Source organism: Nuphar pumila, chromosome 16 (genome assembly GCF_984573655.1).
Source record: "Nuphar pumila chromosome 16, dmNupPumi1.hap1.1, whole genome shotgun sequence".
In the NCBI taxonomy this organism is placed as follows: domain Eukaryota; kingdom Viridiplantae; phylum Streptophyta; class Magnoliopsida; order Nymphaeales; family Nymphaeaceae; genus Nuphar; species Nuphar pumila.
The window spans coordinates 86,454,866-86,473,854 of record NC_143264.1 but is presented as its reverse complement, the minus strand read 5'-3'; the positions used below and the strand labels follow the sequence as shown (position 1 = coordinate 86,473,854).

The window sequence follows — 18,989 nt, the reverse complement described above, 5'->3', positions numbered from 1 at the left end:
GTCATCTCACGTTCATGCACCGTGTAACGCCTCAATGCATCCTTTAGCTTACGACTCTCATATGCAATCAGATGACTGTCTTGCATAATAACTCTACCGATGATAAAGTATGATGTATTTATGTGGACCTCAAAGAGTTTCGAGTGATCAGGCAGTCGCAACACTGGCTCCCTCACTAAGGCTTTCTTCAAGCCGTCGAATGCATTTTGGTATGCTCATGTCCAGAGCCATACCCGATTCTTCTTTAACAAGTCAGTGAGGGGCACATCAATGAGGGAGTAACCTTCAATGAATCACCGATAGTAATTTGCCAAACCAAGGAATGACCGAAACTCTGACACTTTGCTTGGCGGAACCCATTCCTGGATGAATCTTATCTTTTTTCTATCCATGCGCAGCGCTCCACAACGTGGCCGATGAAGCTGATCTCCTCCTGATCGAAGAGACACTTCTCTCATTTAATACAGAGGTCATTCACCTTTAGCACCTGAAACATTGTTCACAAGTGCCCGACATGTTCCTCCATGTTGTTGCTATAAATCACGATGTCATTCAAGTAGACTACCACAAACTTGTCTAAGTAATGATAGAAAATCTGATTCATTAGGGTCGTGAACGTGGCTCGAGCATTCATCAACCCGAATGACATTACTAAGAATTCGTAAGCACTATAGCAGGTGACACAAGTTGTCTTCGGTTCATCATCACATGCAATCCTCGCCTGCTAGTAACCTGATCTCAAGTGTAGCTTTGAAAAGACTTGGACACTGCACAACTGATCGAACAAGTCTGCTATTAGTGGCAACATGTACTTATTCTTTACCGTGATCTTGTTTAGCACACGATAGTCCACACACAACAACTTGGAGCCATCATGTTTTATCTGAAATAGGACTGGGGTGCCAATGGTGCTTTCAATGGATGAACAATGTCTGCATTCAACATCTTGTCCAGCTGCCTGCGGCTCTTTCAGCTCATTTGGTCCTATACGGTATGGAACCATTGTGAGAAGCTTCGCTCCTGGGGTCAACTCAATCTTATGGTCGATCTCGCATCTTGGTGGTAGATGCTTCAATAATTTTTAATTGCATTGCCGATAACACTGAAGTCTTGCCATTCTGAGTAAGGCACTCAACTATGTGTGACAGGTTTGACCTCATAATCGTCAATGAGTTAAACTTTGACAGCATCATCACATTCTGTCTGCGCAGAAACTCTATACCCAAAATTATCTTAAAATTATCCAGGGGTACCACAGAGAAGTTGGCCTTGCTAGCCCAACTCTCAATTTGGATAGCCACATCCCTTGCTTCACCAAGGATGGGTTTGGCCTCTGAGTTCACTATTTTGATGGTCCTCTACTTTGGCCCAGGCTTAAAGCCCAACCGCTTCGCCTTTTCTTGCGAGATGAAATTGTGTGTGACCCCAGATTCTACCATTGTTGAACTAGACTTTTCATTCGTAATGATTTCTAGGTACATGAGTTTCTTACTGACCTGCATGTTTTCAGTTACGCAACTTCTAACTGTGTTAATCGATCGCATGTCACCCATCCTTGGTTGTATGGTCTCAGTATCACTGCATTGGCTTGCCCATCGTCTTTTACAAGATGCTTCGGACACTGCCTGGCGATATGACTATCGCCACAAAACTAGCAAGTAACAATTCTTTCCTTGTTGTTGTTGTTATACTTTTTGAAGTTCTGTTTCTTATCGAATTGGTGGGATGTCGATGCCTCACCTTTGTTGTCATGTCGCTCATCCTTCTTGCCTTCGTGGTCAGGCTTTTTTTCGACTTTGGTTGATGGGGTGAAGGGCTTGCGCTGAGTGTTAGTTAAGCGCTCAATCGTCACATATGCATCTTCCAAAATACTGGGGTTGCTCCTTTCCACTTCGGACTATGCTCATGGTTGAAGTCCCATAATGAATTAATTGATCTTGTCTTCATCTGGCATGTTAGGCACCTCAAGCATAAGCTTCTGAAACATTCTAACATAGTCTTGCAATGAACCAATATGTTTAAGATCTGACACTATCCTGTAGGCCTGTCTTTGCACATTTCTCGACATGAAGTAGTTGCGTAGTTCTATTTTAAAGTCGTCAAAGGTGTCTATCACGTATTGACCCCTCTCCATGTCACTGCGCTTTTGTCTCCACCAAGCGATAGCATCTCCATCAAGTAAGGCTGATGTAGCCTTAATCCTGAGATCTTCAAGCGTCACGTTATGAATATCCAAGTAGTCTTCTACTTAGAACAAGAAGTTCTCAATGGCCTTGCTGTCGCGAGAACAATTGAACTTTGCTGTTCTTGGCACATCAATCCTTGATGATCTCTCACAATTTATCCTATTTAGGGTCACTGTCTATTGTAATGTGTGGTTTTTTATCTGAATCTCCTCTACTGCAAGTCAGCTACTCTTGTCGTCAACGAAGTGACATGTTCCATCAGTAAGATCACCTGCTCTTGCAGGCTTGCCACCATATCAGTCAGTCTCTCGAATGATTCAACTGTGCATAAAATTGCTTCTTCGTGCGAAGTCACATCTTCCACCAGCTTGTTGACAGATGCATCCATCTGCTCTTGGCCCTGAGGTGAACCCATCTCTTCAGCTTCAGCAACTGTCTTGCCTTTGGTGTTACGCAAGTTTTGATAGTACGCCATGATGTCTTGCTCACAAATCGTAGCATGTCAGTACGTCTATCGACACTGAATCTGAAGTCCCTTTTCCAGCACAAGAACGGGCTCTGATACCACTTGTCACATACCTATTTCCTTCAATAGGCCAGCGCGACATGACAGTCCTTCCTTATCGTCACAAGTCTACTTATTGCTCACTTGCCAGTTGTGGAAGCTTGTAATCAAAGTGCAAGAGAGTGAAAGAGAATAAAGAAAGAAGAATTGCAATCACAAGAAGCAATCACAACGAGGGTGGACAAAAGAAAGCTCAACACATTTAATTCATTCACAATTTAGCCTGTAGGCCTCTTGCAGTTCAACTATACGGGCTACCCTTCGGAGTATTGATTAACCTGAACTAGACAACTTACATTGGAGTCAACAAAAGCAAAACAGACTCTAGGCACAACTTTACAAGGTAAGTCACAAGGAAACATTTGGCAACATAAAGTAATTTTCAAGTGGGCGGATCCAAACGCCCTTTGTAATAGGACTCATCCCTTAGCATTCAGAATTTGGAGCTGATCATGAAGTCCATGGTACTGTGGATTGGACTTGCTATCCCGGACCATTCTGCTCTTCTCCGCATCTTCAATAATGAAATTATGGACTTTGTCCACTCAAGATTTCTGTTGCATACATGATTAAAAAATAAGACAAGCATTGATTTAGCTTTGTCTTGGGTGGGTTGGTGAAAGGAATTCATCACCAAACTCCAAATGGTTTGGTTGGTACAGACCGTGTCACATCTGTCCTCGGTTTTTACCCCTGTAGGGATTGAAAAACCTTAGAAAAGTTGGTGGACCGCGTTGCTCACACCCCACCACCTACTCTTGATGGTTGGTGGTGACCAGGAAATGTGTTAGGTCAACAAAATTGACTTTGTTTTTCGTTCTCTCCATATTTTGTTATTCGTCTCCTTTGGACTTGTGTTGGAAGTGGAAACCCCCACGTGTGCACTCACTTGCAGTGTAAACCGACCATATTATATATCTTAATTATAAGCTTCACCTAATACCCCCATATAAAAGAAACAAGCAATTAACGAAAATGGTGATCTTGAAGTGATACTAATGATATTTGCTTGAACAGCTAAATCGAGCTCTACATGAAACATTGAAACTGTGCATCAGTTTCCATGAAGAAAATATAACCTTTTGACTGACTTTGTAAAAAGACATTACCCTTTGGGTCCTCAGTTACAGTCGTTTTTTTAACTCCTTTTATGACGAGGAACCTGCCTAGGACTAGCAGGGCAAATCAGGTGCAAATGTGATTGCACACTTTTTTGTATGCTGCTTCATCTGATCACGTACCAGGGCTTCACAACTGACAAACTGTATCCAAAAGAATGATGGATGATCAGATGTTGCAGCACGCTTAAACTGTGCAATCACATCAGTAGACTTGCTGTTTGGCTTTACTGCAGCAAGGAAACCATGGATTCATGGGCGCACATAGAATTCAAAGAGATTGGAGTTCCCAATTGTGCCTGGTGAAGGTTCATTGTGATAAAAAGAAGTGTGGACGTGATAGCTGCAATAGTAGCTTAGTTCAGGAATTTGGCCAATTCTTCATGTGATGTCAGACACCTTAACGTTGAAAGGACCGCATCTCTGTCTTGTATACATATTTTCTTTAGTGCTTTAGCCCACAAAGGACACCCACCAAGAAAGATGTACACCAGTATGATCCCAGGGAAGAGCGGTTCTTTAGAATCACTATAAATGACTCCATTGGTTTCACACCGAAGAAAAGACTAATCTATTGTATAATTTAAATGCCTAAAAACCGGAATTCTTGTGGAACCGGTCGTTTGTGCTCTTCACCCTACAAATAAGCATGACTTTATCAGATAAGTTGTTGAATCACAAATTTATTGATTGATATTTACTAATAGCACTGGTTTTTCATCACCTGTTGTCACTATCATCGCCACCTTGTCCCTGATCAACAATCCAGCAAGATGTTTAATCAATTTATGATCAAGGTAATTGCTCTCATTTAAAGTATCAATGAGATTGCTAATTCTGAATTTTCTAATGATCATGATGGACGTACGTTGGTCATGCATGACTAATAAAGTCACATGGAAGCCAGCTTGAGGCTGCATGTGCAAAGCCTTTCTACTTGTAATGATCGAACCCTTCTACCACGTGTATGTCCCATGACAAATATGTCAAACTCATCATTGAGGAGTGGGGACAATAGCCATTTTCAAATGCCAGCAATAGTCATGAATAAGACTACTAGAACATGCGCGCATCATTCATGCGTGCCAAGCTTCATAAAACCATCTATGAACAGAACAAACTCGGTGTCATCAATCATTAAACCACTCACTTGAAGCCTGTCGAACCTTCCGGTTCGATCTGTGAACCTTCGATGAGTCTGAACAGGGATTTCTTGCATGGCCAGTCATTTCAAAATAAAAAAGAGTATAACTTAACAGTTGAGTCGTTTGCGATGCCCTCTGATTCTTAGATTTTCTCAAAATCATGTGATTATAATCACTATTAGAACACTTTCTCAAGGTTAATGAAACATGAGAAAGGATACGCTTGTGACTGTAATTGCCAGCTGTGATTGTTCCTGCCTTGAATCTTGTGAAAGTTGATCACAAGATTGATTGACCTTGTGACCAAAATCACAGCTTGATCATTCTCAAGTCTGTAATTGTTGATCCCATGTGTAACTATAGAAAACGTCATTTTCCCATCTGTCTCAAAGATCCCTGTAAAAGCTTCATATGGATGCTTTCTAAAGTTATGGAAGCCTAGGCGTGCGAGCACGGAAGGCTCCAAGTACCTTGTTCAGTACTTTTATATTTACTCTCCACTGTTAAGATTAATTATCAGTAGTACATCCTTTTTGGGGGGTTTTGCAAGAAGCAGGTTATATGTTATCCCCCGAACATGGCATCTCATACTCGGGGTTCCCTAAAAGCACCATGTATTTAAGCATGTGCATCTCGTATCCTCATGTTTGTTAACATTAATTAGCATTGGAGTTTGATGCGATTGCAAAGACTTAAGTACCCTCTCCTCCATTGGTGCAAAAAAAAATGACGATTCTTGAAAAAGAGTGGTTGTAAAGACTTAAGTGCCTCGAAGATGATTATTTAAGACCTAGACACTGCACTGCAGGATTATCTGAGAAAGAAATCTTCCCTGGAGGAGGCCATGAACATCAACTCTCTCACTCTCTCTATCTCCCTTCTCTTTCTGCTTCTATGCACATCCAACAGAAGATCTTACATTGCTCCATCAAACATCGGCTGACCTGCACATTGACTGTTGTGGAGCCTGATTCAGAGTTTTTACCCTTACAGGAGGAGGGTTTGGGGGTTCTTCCCAGCGTGGGTAGCATCATTCAACTAAATGAGTTGTAAATCCTGATTCAGAGTTTTTACCCTTACAGGAGGAGGGTTTGGGGGCTCCTCCCAGCGTGGGTAGCATCATTCAACTAAATGAGTTGTAGATCCTGATTCAGAGTTTTTACCCTTACAGGAGGAGGGTTTGGGGGCTCCTCCCAGCGTGGGTAGCATCATTCAATTGGAAGAGTTGTGGAGCCTAATTCAAAGTTTTTACCCTTATAAAAGAGGAGCTTGAGGGCTCCTCCCAGCGTGGGTAGCATCATTCAACTTGATGAGTTGTAGAGCTTGATTCAGAGTTTTTGCTCTTACAGGAGGAGGGTTTGGGGGCTCCTCTTAGCGTGGATAGCATCATTCAACTTGATGAGTTATGGAGCATGATTCAGAGTTTTTGCCCTTACAGCAGGGGGGTTTGGGGGCGCCCCCCAGTGTAGGTAGCATCGTTCAACTTGATGAGTTGTGGAGCCTGATTCATAGTTTTTGCCCTTACAGGAGGCAGTCTAGGGGCTCCTCCCAGCGTGGGTAGCATCATTCAACTTGATGAGTTGTGGAGCCTGATTTAGAGTTTTTGCCTTTATCGGAGGGGGGTCCGGGGGCTTCCCCCGACGTGGTTTTTTGGGGCCTTGTATAATTTTTTTATTTCCTTTCCCTCTTTTAACTATCGAAAAAGAGCAATAAATCATTTTGTTTAATCGTGGGGCTCATGTTTCCTTCGGTTGTTTCTTACTCGAGGTTTTCGTAACACCCCTTCCCACGATTTTTCTATTTTTCTATTTTTGTTTCTTTTCCATGATTTTTTCAATGACTCCCCTACAACGATTTTTAGTGTTGTCAGGTCTCCAACGAGCCCCACATCAATTTATAGTGTCGTCCGGTCTTTCAACAGTGATTTATAGTGTTATTCGACCTTCCAACAATGATTTGTAATATTGTCGGGCCTTTTTATAGTGATTTATAGTGTTTTCGGGTCTTCAACAAGCCCCACAACGATTTATAGTGTTATCCGATCTTCCAACAACGATTTGTAGTGTCTTTTGCAAATCACTATAGCGATTTGTAGTGTTATTCAATAAGCAAATCACTGTAAATCGCTACTTAAATTATGACCAACTTGTCAGGGCCATATCTCCCTAACCGAAGGTCATATTCCAAATATGTAAAAAGTGGTGTCTTCGTTATTGAGTCTAGTTTATTCTTGTAAATTTTCAGTGATTTCTATAGTCATTTCATTCCCCATTTTAACTAAAAATCGGGACCCGCGTCAGGGGGAGCACCCGGACCTCCCTCATGTAAGGGCAAAAACTCTAAATCAGGCTCCACAACTCATCAAGTTGAATGATGCTATCCACGCTAGGAGGAGCCTCCAAACCCCCTCCTATAAGGACAAAAACTATGAATCAGGCTCCACAACGCATCAAGTTGAACGATGCTACAGTCAGTGTGCAGGTCAGTCGGTGTTTGATGGAGCAATGTAGGATCGTCTGCTGAATGTGCACAGAAGTAGAAAGAGAAAGGAGAGAGAGTGAGAGGGTTGATGTTCATGGCCTTCTTCAGGGGGAACTCTTTGCCTCCCTTGATTTCGTCTCTAAAAAGAGAGAGAGAGTTTTACACTGTTTTACGGAGAATGAAGAAGAAGAGGATGGCGATGAAAAGTTCAAACAGACATTTTTTATGGCTCAGGTTCGTTTCGCCGGATGACCATCGGATCACCGGCTCACCATCGGATCGTCGACTCACCATCGTTTTGCCAGATCACCATCAGCGAAACGATTAAGGTTCGTTTCACTGTGTAGACTTTGAAGAGTCAACATCATCCTCGACTTTCTGGATGAAGGACATGTTTGTCCTTTTTTTGAACCATTTTTTTTCTTTTTTGAATGAAAGGCATTTTTGTCATTTTTTCAAATCGTCGTTTTATGAGAAGAATAGTAAGAAAGGGTACTTAAGCCTTTGCAATCACATCAGACTCGAATGCTAAGTAATGTCAACATCCACGAGAATACGAGCCCTATGTGCTTGTATACGTGGTGCTCATTCAGACCCCCGAACACAGTCGTGGGATTCAGTGAATCATCGAGGGAGAACATACACCACCCTCTCAGTTTTGCATCTTTCGTTATTTCAGACAGTTGTTTTTTGGCCAGTAAATTAGTTCTATTATATGGGGATAGTTAAGAAACGCTAGTTTGATGCAAATTTAGTTTGCTTTATAAGAATTTAAAGAATGGCATGTAATTATTTCTGTTTAGTGCCATTTTTTTCATAGATTATTTGAGCTTTTAAGATTTTTAGGTGTCTAACGTACGTGAGAGAGAGAGAGAGAGCAACTTTCCGTTCCCAGGAAATAATGCAACAAAAATAAGATCAACTTCAAGTAAACTTCTCTCTCACTCGGGTTCTTGTGCATATTAAAAGAGTTTTTTTTATTTATCACCTGAAGAAACTAAACCCGACACAAAGACGTGATCGTACTGACTCAGCATGCAATACTTAAGGTTGTTGGGACAGTGGCCTAAAACTGCGAGGCTAGGACCTCCGGCTACCGGAGCCTATGCTAGGCATCGGCTTGCACAGAGAGGTGACGCCCATTTGTAATCAAACCTTGACCACCAGTCCAGTGACCAAGGCTCCCACCCCACAGCACCAACCCCCCATGGGCAGAAAGAAAAAAGGGTTTGATAAATGAATTTTGATTTGGACCCAAATAGACTTCCTAAATTGCTAATTTCATCCTCACTGGAACTTAGGTTATTCTAAATTCTAACAAAATCCAATAATAAGATTATCCTAATGAATAATTACAGTTGGAGGCGACTTGCCTACCAGAAAAAAAACACCGGGAAGGAAGGGATTTTTTTTTAAACATGACCAAAATAACACATTACCTCACAATGAGTCCCCTCTTAAATTTTTTCGAAGAAGACGCCGAGGAATTTAAATAATCGGCGTCAACTTTGAGCAACCGGAACCGCCGCTGACGTTGCTCACTACTCTTTCCACCCACCACACTACGACTTCCCTCAACCTTGACGAACCTTTCGTCTTAACCAGTCATTTCGGATACGTTTCAAACCGCATCTATGGAGGATAGAAGTCCCTTATGACGGCTGGGATCGATCGCCAACAAACGGGTCCGACTTCACTATCGCACACCTACCCTCACCCCCCCCCCCCCCCACCAGCCTATTTAAGGACACCGAAGAAGGTAGCCGAATCCAGGAAATTCACTCACACTACTACAATTTCCTCATTGTCTGCCAACCCTCCCTCCCTCCCTCTGCAACGCCTCCCATTTCCTTTGCAACCTATCCTCTCTTTTTCATTTCGCCACTTGGGGAGTTTTAATTCCTCTGAATCAAGCCATAACACTGCATTTCTCTGTTTGGTGTTCCTCATTTTCCTCGGAAATGGAGTTTAATGTGAAGAGGGTGTGTGAAAACGGCAATGGGGAGCTGCACCATGACGTCAAGTGCGTGAAGGACCCTATGAATTGAGGTGCCGCCGCTGAGTCACTCAAGGGCAACCACCTCGACCAAGTGAAGAAGATGATCGATGAGTACAGAAACCCCACGGTTAGGCTCGAAGGAGAGATGCTCACGATTGCCCAGGTGACCAGCGTGGCCAGGAAGGGGGTTGACGTTAAGGTCGAACTCTCTGAGGCAGCTAGGTCGCGGGTCAAGTCGAGCAGCGACTGGATAGTCGAGAGCTTGAACAGGGGAACCGATAGCTACGGCGTGACAACCGGGTTCGGTGCAACCTCGCACCGACGCACCAAGCAAGGAGGGGCCCTCCAGAGGGAGCTCATCAGGTTCCTCAACGCCGGGATCTTTGGCTCCGGACCGGAGTCCGGATGCACCCTCCCCCGGTCGACGTCCCGAGCGGCCATGCTTGTCCGTGCCAACACCCTCCTCCAGGGATACTCCGACATCCGGTTCGAGATCCTCGAGGCCATTACCAGATTGCTGAATCACGGTGTGACGCCATGTCTGCCACTCCGGGGGACCATCACCGCTTCCGGTGACCTAGTTCCGCTGTCGTATATTGCCGGTCTATTGACCGGCCGGCCGAATTCAAAGGCGGTCGGGCCAAAGGGTGAGGTCGTCGATGCCGGCCAGGCATTCCGGCTTGCCGGAATCCCCAGCGGGTTCTTCGAATTGCAGCCTAAGGAGGGGCTGGCGTTGGTAAACGACACTGCAGTCGGCTCCGCCTTAGCTTCCACGGTACTGTTTGATGCCAACATATTGACGGTCCTATGTGAGGTGCTGTCTGCAGTCTTCTGTGAGGTGATGAACGGCAAGCCTGAGTTCACGGACCACCTGACCCACAAATTGAAGCACCACCCCGGCCAGATCGAGGCTGCAGCCGTCATGGAGCACATCCTTGAGGGCAGTTCCTACATGAAGGAGGCAGCCAAGCTGCACGAGATGGACCCTCTGCAAAAGCCCAAGCAAGACAGGTACGCACTGAGAACGTCCCCACAGTGGCTGGGCCCCCAGATTGAGGTCATCAGGGCTGCAACCCAATCTATCCAGAGGGAGATCAACTCCGTTAACGACAACCCTCTTGTTGACGTCTCGAGGAACAAGTGTATCCACGGTGGCAATTTTCAGGGGACCCCAATCGGGGTGTCGATGGATAACACGAGGCTGGCCTTGGCTGCTATAGGCAAGCTCATGTTTGCTCAATTCGCCGAACTAGTAAACGACTTCTACAACAATGGGCTGCCTTCGAACCTTAGTGGGGGTTCCAACCCTAGCTTGGACTATGGGTTCAAGGGAGCTGAGATAGCCATGGCCTCATACTGCTCCGAGCTCCAGTTCCTTGCCAACCCCGTCACGTCTCATGTCCAGAGCGCAGATCAACACAACCAGGACGTGAACTCCCTCGGCTTGATATCTGCCAGGAAGACGACCGAATCTGTGGAGATACTGAAGCTCATGTCCTCAACCTACATCGTTGCGTTGTGCCAAGCGATCGATCTGAGGCACGCAGAGGAGAACTTTAGGCATGTGGTGAAGACGGTGGTCGGCCAAGCGGCGAAGAGGATTCTCACTGTCGGGGTCAACGGTGAGCTCCTCCCCTCGAGGTTCTGCGAGAAGGATCTCCTCAACGTGGTGGAGAGGGAGTACGTCTTCGCGTACATAGACGATCCATGGAGTGCGACGTAACCACTCATGCAGAAGCTGAGACAAGTGCTGGTGGAGCACGTCTTGATGAATGGTGAGAAGAAGAAGGACGTCAGCTCTTCAATCTTCCAAAGGATCACTGCTTTCGAGGAGGAATTGAAGACCCATCTGCCCGAAGAGGTCGAGAACGTGAGAAGGTCGCTCGAAAACGGGAACGCGGTGCTTCCAAACAGGATCAGGGATTGCAGGTCGTATCCTTTGTATAAGTTCGTGAGGGAGGAGCTCCACACCGGAATCCTCACCGGAGAGAAAACACTGTCACCGGGAGAAGATTTCGACAAGGTTTTCAAGGCCGTGGGTGAGTGGAAAATTGTGGACCCCTTGTTGGAGTCTTTGAAGGGTTGGAATGGGTGCCCACTGCCCATATGCTGAGGCAAATCCCTTTTCCTTCCCACGACTGCTCATTACTCATTTTTCGTATGTTCAAGAGTTCATCAGTTTGTTTGTTAATTTGTTCATCAAAACGTATACGCCTGGAGTTTTTCTTTTGTTGTTTACAAGTTACAATGTGCAGATTCAATTCGTGTAACACCTATGATCTCATGTATCAATGTAATCATGAAAGCCTTTTATGTCATAAAACCGAATAAACCGATGATTTTATATATATACACGACAAACAGTGTGGTGAGACGATAACGTCCGTTCATCTATTCTGATTAACAGCGCTTAACAACCATGGTAGATGACTTTTTGCCAAATGGGACCCATAATTTATGTCGTAGGCATCTAGGATGAAGGTTGATAAGGAAAGCAACATTCATACTGGCAGTGGTAGGTATACAAACAGGGCCGGAACAGGGCTCACTGGGTGCGCCCTCCTCTTAATAGATAGTAAACCCCGAGTGGCGGCAAAGCTTACAGGGACATATACTCATCAGGTTACAAGTCATAGGTGTAATATGAGTGGGAATCACGCCCAGGAGCCGGCTTGCAAATGGATGACTGCAATTCCACTAACCACGAGTGATCCCATGGTGGGAAGTGCTAAGCGTCTGTTGAACCATAAAGCATATTGTTGAAAATGATAATGATGATCCATTAATCCAATAAGCCATCCAAAAGTTTACGCGTATCACCGTTATTTTGGAACTTAAATAATTATTGGTTTTTTTAGCATTTGGCGAGTCGGTGATCACCAGGAGACACCTTGGTTGGTGGTGGGTGATTTGAGTGGACAAAGAGGACCAACTTGCAGTATTTTTAAATTGTTGGTTGTTGGGAGAAAAACAATGAAGGGAGAGAAGTCATATCTGCTAAAAAGGTTCTTGCACTAAGGGTTAGTTTAAAAGGTAAGCTGGGGTTAGGCAGAGCCACCAGTTATTATTCAACGTACCACTGGGTTTTGAACCTGCAACATCCCACCACACGGAGACCTGCACTGACAGCTCCTACCAATCACATGGATCCCTCATTTGGTGACAATGAAAAGTTTTGATAAGATAACTTGAAAATAAAAACAGCTTGTTTGTGTAGCACGAGAAAAACATAGTGAAAAATTGTGAGAAAAATGTGTGTGAGAGAGAAGTGTCCATGGAACTTAGGGGCCTTGTGGAAGGCCGGCAATGGCCATTGCGGCTGCTGCTGATTCTGCTTCTCTGGTGCTGCCGACTTGGCCGATGCCAAATGCAAGAGGAAGGCAGTGGAAATGCGTTGCTAGGGATGGTGGTGGGGAGAGAGGCCTTATATATATATATATATATATATATATATATATATATATATATATATATATATATATATATATATATATATATATATATATATATAGAGAGAGAGAGAGAGAGAGAGAGAGAGAGAGAGAGAGCTTTTGAAAGGAAAAATTCCTACACCCCCAGGTGGAGAAAAATTTCCTGTCAAAAGTCGTACTTATTGGTTCCAGATGGTACGTATTGGGGAACCCTGGTGTGATTAGGAATAGTTGCTGTTGTGCCTATGTGGATCAGGGTCAGAACTCGAAAGACTGGGCCTAGCCAGACTTGTTTTATCTTTTTCCACTTCGAAAGACAAAGCAATATATATTTGCAGTTTGATCCAGCGCATGACGCCTCATGACATAACCAAACTACTCAGCTCTAAATGAAATCGGGATTTCAAATGTGATCCACTATTGAAAATCTGATCCAGTGTATCAAGGTTATGGGTCCAGGGTTCAGACCATGTTGGGTTTGTCCCACGTGTTGGAGTTTCCCTCTTTGTTTTGAAAACTACCCATGTGACTCACTTTAGTGGGTGGTAATTGAAACCCACACGGGAGGTGGTTCCAACGGTTAAAAGATCAGGTGCAATATGATTGCAATTTGATTGCACTCGATCCAAACTCGTTCCAACGTGGGATCTCTTACTAGATAAGAAAACCAAAAATAAAAAAGAAGGGAAATAAATGAGAGAGAGAGAGAGAGAGAGAGAGGCTTTTGTGTGCAAATGGACAAATTATTTGGGAGAGAAGAAAGAGGGTATAGTCACAACTATCACTCGAAGGGTTTTGGTTTGTCAGTTTGGAGGTATCGATTTGTCGAGTCGATCAAGATAATCGATATTGGTTGTATATTAGTAAATTTCTTCTTGTTTTCAAGAGCCCTGTAATCTCTTATACTTTTTTGGATTAATAACCCAAAGAAACTTCATCCAACACGAAGACTTGGTCGCACTAGCTCAGCCTGTCATACCTAAGGATTCTACTTCACCTTTCTTTCTCAAAAACCTAATAACCCTCTAGTCATGGCTACTCTAAGTTCCAGCTCTCCCATCAACTTGTCTCTGACAAGTTAGACTCTTCCAACTTTGTCACTTGAAAATAAATAAATAAATCATCCCTTTTTATCAATAGCCATGGTTTGATTGAGCATCTCAACGAGACTCTACATATTCCTAGAGAGTTCTTATTACAGTTTAAAAGGAATGATGGTAACCATACATATAAACTTGTACCAAATTCAGATTTTTCCATGTGAGCCTAAAAATGACTAAGCTGTTGTAGCCTATATTATTGCTACTTCCTCGAGAAGTCTTACTTCATATCCCCACAGGCATTAACGCTCGAGATCTTTGAAAATTTTTGCATCTTTGGTTTTAGCATATCTCTACACCAAAAATCTATCATCTGAAAGAAGAATTTGAGAGGATTGCCAGAGGATGTTCCAGTGTGACAGATTATCCGAGCAAAGTAAAATCTTTTACTGACCACCTTGCAGTGATAGGTGCCCCTGTTGGGGATGAGGATATATGCATGTAGACCATTCAAGGTTTGGGGTCAAAATTCAACGTGTTTGTTACCATGTACTCAAGACATATACCATAGCCTCACTTTGATCAGTTGTATCTCAGGTTATTAGAACACGAGGTTATGTTTGATCTTGGCAACTCCTCTGAAAAGAAGAATATGGATCGGACATCTAATGATGTTCTTTTTACTGGATCTAGTCGTGGTGGAAGAGGCAGGAGATGTGGCATATCCAACTCTTTTGGTAGAGGTGCAGGACTTATAACAACTCCCGATGGTGGACTATGTCCAAACAACAATGTTACGTGTCAGATATGTGGCAAACATGAGCACATTAGTTTGGATTGTTACTAGAAGTATATGTCCATGTATCGCCCACACCAATGATTCTTATTCTAGCATATTTTTATGCACTCTTAGGTATTCCTTTTGGGGGTCCAAGACTCATATCACCTTCTCCAACACTGCCTTCGCATCCTACATCAGTGGTATCATATCAGGATCATGATATACTTAGCACCGCATTCAACCACTTGAACTTGCAACAATCTCAGTCAATGAATCTGTCGTCTATATAGGTATGCATGCAAAACACAATATTAAATGACAACTTGTTTCTTTTTCCTCTCAAGTTTCTTCTTCCTCTTAGAATATTTGGTATCTTGATTCTGTGGCAGCACATCATATGACGAGATTCAAGTAAATTTGTATATGCTATGCCTTACATTAGTATAATTAAGGATATGTATGAAGGAGTAGTAACCAATGTCGCACTTGTGGAGGGGTGACAACCAATTTTCCTATAACGGTTGGGTTACATCAAGGATTTGCTTTAAGCCCTTTCGTATTTGCTATAGTGAAAGATGAACTTACGAGATCAATTCAAGAAAATGTGTCGTGGTGTATGTTGTTTGCTGATGATATTGTTTTGATTGATGAGTCTAGAGCTGGGGTTAATGCTAAGTTAGAATTATGGAGACAGACATTGAAAGCAAGAGGTTTTAAGTTGACTAAGAGTAAGACATAATATATGGAATATCAATTTAGTAAGCAACGAAGTAGTGATGGAAGTGTAGTGAAGCTTGGTGAGCAAGAAATACCGGTGGATGATTGTTTCAAATATTTCGGATCTATCATTCAAAAGTATGAAGAAATCGATGGAGATGTAAATCATAGGATAAAGGTTGGGTGGATGAAATGAAAAAATGCAACTGGAGTGTTGTGCCATCGTAAAATGTCATTGCGGTTGAAGGAAAAGTTTTATAGGATGACTATTAGGCCTGCTTTACTATATGGTACGGAATGTTGGGCTGCCAAGAGACATCATATTCAAAAAATTAGTGTAGCTGAGATGCGTATGCTTAGATGGATGTCTGAAAATACAATAAAATATAAGATTCGGAACGAGGAGATATGTAAGAAGGTAGGCGTTGCACCCATTGAAAATAAAATGAAAGAGAATCGTTTACGGTGGTTTGAACATATTCGACGAAGGCTTAATGATGCTCCAGTTAGGAGGATGGAGAAATGAAAAAATATATTAGTTAAAAGAGATCGAGATAGGCCCAGAAAGACTTGGATGGAGATGATAGTAAAGGATATGAATGCTTTGAACCTCACCGAGGACATGGCATTGGATAGAAATGATTGGAGGAGAAGGATTTATGTGGAAGACCCAGAATGATTTTCTTTGTTGGTTCATATCGCCGACCCCAATTGTTTTGGGATGAAGGCGTAGTTGTTGTTGTTGTGTTGTTGTATGCCTTATCATGGATTGGGTCATATTATTACAAGAGATGATAAACATCACCTCATTACTTATATAGGCATTGTCTTTGTACCTACTAATTTTAGACCTCTTTATTTGTCCAATACTCTTTTTCTTCTAGCATTAAACATAATCCTATTTTTATCTCTCAATTGTTTGATCAAATGAATTCTCAGGTTTCATTTTTTCATCTTTTGTTTCTGTGATGAATATTCACACGAAGCAGATACTCGTTGAAGGAAAGCGATGTGGTGTTCTTTACGTGGCAAATGAAGTTCCTTCTTTATTGTTGGATTCTCGTGGCACCTCCTTCTGGTTGTTCATTGTTGTTGTCGGGAGTAACTCATCCATGTTGAGTTGTGGCATCATAGGTTAGGTTATTGTCATTCTGACTCCTTAAGTCTTTTGTGTAGTAATAATCTCATTCTAGCAAGAGATAAAGTCAAAGGGTCTTTATTTCTTGTGATAGTTGTAGCGTTTGTAAGAGTCATGAATTGCTGCTAAATTGGGGGACCAACACCTATTATGTCTCGTTGTAAATCCAAATACTATGTTATCTGACACAAAAGAAATAAAAGGTGTGATACTAAATAACATCCTAGTGGTAACTTGATATGCGAGTACTTGATAGTGCACAACGATGAAACAATTCTAAAGGGAGAATTGACACGACAAGACAACATAAACATGTTCAAAATATATAAAATGAGAACAATTAATTTAGCACTAATATCATATTTCAATTTCTGCACAAAGTGGAAAAATAAATCACTGTTAAATGCAGTTCAGGCCGACCAAACAAATGAAATCATGAAAACGAGTCACACATCGTAACAATATATTTTTTGTTAATCCTAACATATTCAATTCAAACGTCAACAGGGCTTAAGACAGTGCACACCGGTCATTATTAGATTCAAACATCAAGAGATTGATAAACAAAAAAGAAATTAAAACACACACTCATCTGCAACAACAAATATATCCTATTAATGTTAAAAAATAAAGCTGATTAATCTTTGTCTTGAAATCAGACGTTAACAGGATTGATAACATAGTATACCCTACACTGGTTTAGAAAATGTGAGCATATCTGATTTCAACTTAATCTTTTGCATCAAGTTAGTATCAGATCGTCATTTGCCAAAAATTTTAATTTGGCACGGTCCGATTAATTAGGATGTCAAGGGAGTGGTGTGGATGTGATCCGCCCATGGAACATGAAGGCAATGTCATCAATATCCTATTCGTAGTCGAGGTTCACAAAGAACCCTTATGTGAATTTGAGGGTGAACCCATCTTCCACAAAGATATGGGAGAAAAAGAGGTTAATCCAACTTATATCATTTTTGCGAAAGAGTCTCTTGATGAACCCCTCCATGAAATCCATGGTGAACTGGTCTTCGATGTGTTCAAAGATGATGAAGGCTAATTAAGGAGGAGACTTGTTTGTCATGCCTCTCCTGAGCGATGTGACTCTCTTCGTTCTTTGGTATGATTCGAGTAATGGAATAACTCGAAGGTGTTCATCCCCAAATTTTTTTGGTCTGATGATGATTCACATAAATGGTTTGAATTGTTAATTTTTAGATTGTGTTTTATTATACTTCCTTGTTCTGAGATAGAAATAGAATTATCATGCAATGTTCTTTGATGGAATTCATTAATGAAATAATCTATATAAAATTATACCACTCACTTGAAGCCTACTAGAACATGCACGCATCATTCATGCGTGTCAAGCTCCATAAAACCATCTATGAACAGAACAAACTCGGTGTCATCAATCATTAAACCACTCACTTGAAGCCTGTCGAACCTTCCGGTTCGATCTGTGAACCTTCGATGAGTCTGAACAGGGATTTCTTGCATGGCCAGTCATTTCAAAATAAAAAAGAGTATAACTTAACAGTTGAGTCGTTTGCGATGCCCTCTGATTCTTAGATTTTTCCCAAAATCATGTGATTATAATCACTATTAGAACACTTTCTCAAGGTTAATGAAACATGAGAAAGGATATGCTTGTGACTGTAATTGCCAGCTGTGATTGTTCCTGCCTTGAATCTTGTGAAAGTTGATCACAAGATTGATTGACCGTGTGACCAAAATCACAGCTTGATCATTCTCAAGTCTGTAATTGTTGATCCCATGTGTGACTATAGAAAACGTCTAAGTCCCCTAAATTCACAACATTATTTTCCCATCTGTGTCAAAGATCCCTGTAAAAGCTTCATATGGATGCTTTCTAAAGTTATGGAAGCCGAGGCGTGCGAGCACGGAAGTAGAGATGATAAAACTCGGCTCCAAGTACCTTGTTCAGTACTTTTATATTTACTCTCCACTGTTAAGATTAATTATCAGTGCATCCTTCTTGGGGGGTTTTGCATCTTTCGTGATTTTGGACAGTTGTTTTTTGGCCAGTAAATTAGTTCTATTACATGGGGATAATTAAGAAACGCTAGTTTGGTGCAAATTTAGTTTGCTTTATAAGAATTTAAAGAATGACATGTAATTCTTTCTGTTTAGTGCCAATTTTTTCATAGATTATTTGGGCTTTTAAGATTTTTAGGTGTCTAACGCATGTGAGAGAGAGAGAGAGAGGAGAGAGAGAGAGAGCAACTTTCCGTTGCTACAACTTTTTCTCCTTTATTTTAATGAAACAAAAATAAGATCAACTTCAAGTAAACTTCTCTCTCTTCCGGTTTCTTGTGCATATTAAAAGAGTTTTTTAATTATTAAAGAAAAAAGTTTTTTTTTTATAAC

The 18,989-nt window shown here is 42.0% G+C and overlaps 1 pseudogene; it reads left to right on the top strand.

Moving 5' to 3' along the window:
- The first annotated feature begins 3,281 nt into the window (after positions 1-3,281).
- On the top strand, positions 3,282-11,842 carry LOC149813989 (phenylalanine ammonia-lyase-like; annotated as a pseudogene).
- Positions 11,843-18,989: the final 7,147 nt, after the last annotated feature.